This window comes from Balaenoptera physalus (assembly GCF_965194825.1).
Source record: "Balaenoptera physalus genome assembly, chromosome: 10".
Taxonomy (NCBI): domain Eukaryota; kingdom Metazoa; phylum Chordata; class Mammalia; order Artiodactyla; family Balaenopteridae; genus Balaenoptera; species Balaenoptera physalus.
In genome coordinates, this window is record NC_138889.1 from 104684822 (window position 1) to 104690045 (window position 5224).

Here is a 5224-nt window from a genome sequence, read left to right on the forward strand (position 1 = left end):
AATACAATGTTCATGAATTGGAAACTCAATGTTCTTAAGATGTCAATAAGAACAAATTAGAGGGGGCTACACTGCATAACTTCGAGACTATTACAAAGCTGCAGTAATCAGGATAGTATTGTATTAGTGTAAAGATAGACAAATAGATCTATGGAATAGATCCATGGAACTGTATAGAGTCCAGAAATAGAACTACATATGTATAGTCACTTGGTTCTTGACAAAGGTGGAAGGGCAGTTCTGTGTGGGAAGGATAATTTTTTTCAAAAAATTGTCTTGGAGCAATTGGATATATTTAAAAATTTCCCACCCTTCTCATACCATCTATCAGGTTAATTCATGATGGATCATAGGACTAAATGTAAAAACTAAAAATATAAAACTAGGGGAAAAATGGGACAAAATCTTACTATCTTTGTATTTGGCACAGATTTCTTACACATGACACAAAAAGTATGAACTCTAAAAAAAGTCAAAATTTCAAACTTTTTGCCCTTTAAGTCACTGCTGCTAACCGTTCCCCTGCCCCCATGAGTGAGGTGGCGCAAATAGCCTATCCTACCATATTCCCAGGAACAGAGCTGGGAGAGGTCTTCAACACCTAGTCAGAGTAAAGATGAACAGAACAGGTTTATCTAGGCTCTCTCTTGCTTCCGTAGGACCCATCCATGCGTGCCAATCCCACCCCTCATTGTAGCCCTCCATCTTACCTCCCTGACACTCTTCCTCTGGTCAGGCCCCGTGTGGTTCCCTGCCCTATGAGACTTTCCCCATCTCCCTCAGGTAGACTAAGGCACAGCTGCTTTCTGGCTCCATCCAGGATGGCGATGCCACGGGTACCCCTGCAGCTCGGTCTGCCAAGCACCAGTGAACGCCGGGTAAGCTCTGCGTGGGGAAGAGCCACAGCAGCCTCTGCTCCCTCTGGGCTTCCCTGATGCAAACACTCCTCCAGAAGCTTCAGGAGAGAAGGAAGAGCAGGCATCAGAAGGGAAACTGGCCATAGCCTGTGTTCCAAAGGTTTGCAAACTTGATCTCAGGTTACTGTCCTGTGTGTCCATTTGGAGCTCAGTTCTGAGGTTCTCGTGGATACGTGTAGAGCAGGCAGCAGCAGCCAGAACTAGAGAAGCTGAGTTACTCGAGGCCTGAGGCACCTGCTTTGTATCCTTACTGAGGAATGCAACCTTGGTTGTCGCCGACCAGCAAAGCAGAAAATAAGTTCCATGGCCCACCCCAACCCAAGCTCCACTCCTGCCAATAACTTTGAACTTTCTCAACCAAAGCGATCTGTCCTGCATGCTGCGAAGAGGAAGTGAACTCATTTTCTTATAATGGGGAGCTTTGAAAACAGTCACGCCTTCGTTTGGTACTTGCCTTGATTGCAATTTACTAAGCCTAGAAAAGGGGACATGAAGGCCCAACGCTTTCATTCAGATTTAGTTGCCTAAATCCACGAGCCTTTAATCTTATTTGCCCACAGATACACACACAAACACACACACACAGCTGCCTATGTTACTTTCCTCTTTAAACATTCCCCATTCCTCTGCTATTAAGATATAGGAAAGCTGATCATATCAGATTAATTTCAAGATAACCAGTCTAGGGTTACACGTCAAGGGAGAGGAGATAATAACCTGTGAGAGCTGTAACAGTTCTTTGGGTCTCTGTTGTCCCTGCCAGCCCTGCCTCTGGCCTGGAGGGATTGGTGGGGGTGGAGATCCATCCCACAGAATCAGAGCAGGAGAATCTGAGGGGTGTATTTGTGTCTTTGAATTGTGATTTGAGAATAACAGAGGTAGGGGCCCCTGGGATTCTGTAACAAAACAAGTACAGGATCACCTCCTGTAAGGGCTCCTAGAAGTGATTGCTTGCACTCGGAAACCTCATGGGGGCGCTGGGAGCAGCAGGAAGGGCTTGGGAGGGTGCAGTCAGCACTGCAGGCATGGCAGGGAAACACACCAGCCTAGAAGATTCCTGCCCCAGGTGTCTTGGTCATGATGTTATTAGAATGTTTGTGATCCCACTGGACTAAATTGATTGAGAGCAGGCATGATGGCAGAGAGACAGAGAGAGAGAGAGACAGAGATTTGAGACGATGCAGGGAAAATATAAGCTCAGGGAAGAGACGGTAGTTCTGTGTGGCCAGCGTTTCATCAGAGATCCCTTCAGGGCTGAAAAGGACCTGACAATAGCCACCTGAGAAGCCCTGGTTTGATCTAGGTGACCATCACGCTTCCTGGATGGACACGTTTTGTGGCCCCCAAACCTGTCCCTCTTACCCCGGTGCCCCTCATCCCTGGCTGCCATGCCACCCTCTTCCACCCCCGGCACCCAGCCCTTGCTGGGTCTGCCTCTGCAGCATCCACCTCTGCAGGAGACCCCAGCAGGGAGGACCCTCACCATAAAGGCAGTTGCAGTGATTTTATGGAGAGGAGCCAAGAAGAGGTGGCAGCGCGAGGACGGGGGAGAGTCCAGACGCAGATGGTTAGGGTCCTGGGAGCAGGAACATGTCCCCTCTCTGGCCCAGCCCGAGGGGCTGCAATGGGAAGAGCATTGTCTCTTGTGCTGCCGTCCTCAGGACCAGGTGCCGCTGGCCCTTTGGCAGTTGTGTCTTGTGTTTTGCTGAAACAGATCAAGAAGACTGACTCAGGCAGGTAACACAACATGGCAGTAAACTCTTACTGTGTCAGGGTCAAGGATGTGGGGTTTGTATCCAGCCCCAGATAACTGCTTCCCCGGGGAACTAGTTGGAAATAAGGATAATAACTGTCAATTACAAATCACCTACTGTGTGCGAGGCACCGTGCAAGGTCTCTGCCTTTGCTGTGCTTCTCAATCACACCGGCTCTCTGTGCCGGGGGAGGGGGTGGTGATGGTGTTATTTTCATCTTCGTTTTAAGCTTATGGAAAGTGAGACCCAAAGTCATTACCCAAGGTCACGTAGGGAGTGCGGTTAGGTCGGAATCTCTGACTCAGAAGGTGTTGCTCTAGGTCAGCTCTGCCGCACCGCTGTCCAGACATGAGGAAGGAAGGTAAGGGGAGGCCCCCCATTGCCTCTAATTGGCACCCAGACTTTTCTGATGCCACTGCCGACCGCCCAGTCCTCGCCCAGCAGTGTTGGGCCCTGGCCCCAGGCTGCTGTGGCTCACCCAAACTTCCTAACGCCCGCTGGCAGCAGGGCATGGTATCTGGTATCACCCACAGGGCTGGCAGATGACATAGCCTGGAAGTGCGGGGAATTGAAGACATCCTGGGGTGGATTTTTTTTTTACTTTTTATTTTACATTGGAGTCTAGCTGATGAACAATGTTGTGGTAGTTTCAGGTGCACAGCAAAGGGTCTCAGCCATACATATGCATGTATCCATTCTCCCCCCAAACTCCCCTCCCATCCAGGCTGCCACATAACATTGAGTAGAGTTCCCTGTGCTATACAGTAGGTCCCTGTTGGTTATTCATTTTAAATATAGCAGTGTGTACATGTCCACCCCCTGGAGTATAGTTGTTTTACAATATTGTGTTAGTTTCTACTGTACAGCAAAGTGATTCAGCTATATGTATACATATATCCCCTCTTTTTTGGATTTCCTTCTCATTTAGGTCACCACAGAGCACTGAGTAGAGTTCCCTGTGCTATACAGTAGGTTCTCATTAGTTATCTGTTTTATACATAGTATCAATAGTGTATATATGTCAATCCCAATCTCCCAGTTCATCCCATGCACCTCCCTTTCCCCCTTGGTATCCGTACATTTGTTCTCTGTGTCTCTATTTCTGCTTTGTAAATAAGATCATCTATACCAATTTTTTCAGATTCCACATATATGCGTTTATATACGATACTTGTTTTTCTCTTTCTGACTTACTTCACTCTGTATGACAGTCTTTAGGTCCATCCATGTCTCTACAAATGACCCAATTTCGTTCCTTTTTATGGCTGAGTGATATTCTATTGTATATAAGTACCACATCTTCTTTATCCATTCCTCTGTTGATGGACATTTAGGTTAGGTTGCTTCCATGTCCTGGCTATTGTAAATAGTGCTGCGGGGCTTCCCTGGTGGCACAGTGGTTAAGAATCCGCCTGCCAATGCAGGGGACATGGGTTCGAGCCCTGGTCCAGGAAGATCCCACGTGCCTCGTGGGGTTGAGCCCACATGCCACAATTACTGAAGCCCGTGTGCCTAGAGCCTGTGCTCCGCAACAAGAGAAGCCACCACAATGAGAAGTCTGCACGCTGCAAGGAAGAGTAGCCCCCGCTCTCCGCAACTAGAGAAAGCCCGCGCTCAGCAATGAAGACCCAACACAGCCAAAAATAAACAAATTAATTTATAAAAATAATAGTTTTTCAAAAAGTGGCAATGTAGCAAAAAGCCATTATAGCAAAAAATCTTTATAGTAAAAAATCATTCACGAGACAGTGCTTTGCAAGGCACATCCATTTCCCTAGGACCGTATCCCTGTACTGAGGCAGCTGAGGATTTTTTGTGGTTTCCAAGCCTTCTAGACGGAAGTCACAGATATTTTCCCGATGGCCATTGGCCCCTGGGCCTGTGACATCCGGAAGCTTGTGGTCACTCCTCCCTCCTGTGTGGGAGTCTGGCTGGGAGGGAAGGGGCTGTGCTGGGGGAGCGTGGTCAGCTGGGGAAGCCTGATGCAGATCCGAGGTTCAGAGCAGAGCTCATCCACGCAGACATGTGTCCACTGCGTGTGGAGATTCCTGTGGTCAGAGGGCCCGTCCTGCCTCAGCCTGGCCGTCAACCTGCAAGATGACATTTCCCTCTTTGACCCCGGGTTCTTCATCTGCTATGTTGCTGTGAACACACTGTCCTGCCAACCTTATGGGAGCACCGTGCCAGATGCTGTGTGCTAGAGGTTCCCAAACTCTGCTGCCCAGTGGCACCCCGGGCATTCTGATGTCGTCAGTATGGGGTACCGCTGGAGCCTAGGAGCTTTAAAAGTTCCCGAGGGGATTCTAGTTAGGGAACCCCCGATGTACATAGAGGCAAACACATTTTAATTATAAAGCATGACAAAAATCATCAAGAACGATGTCCTTAGGAACTCCATGTACTAAAAGCTTAGTATGTGCCTGGAATTACGATGAGCACTTTACTTGCATTCTCCACACTCACTCTCTCAAAGCCCTGCAGGGCAGTCATGCCCATTTTACAGAGCAGCAAACAGGCTTAGGGACGAAAATCACACAGGGAGTAGACGGTGTA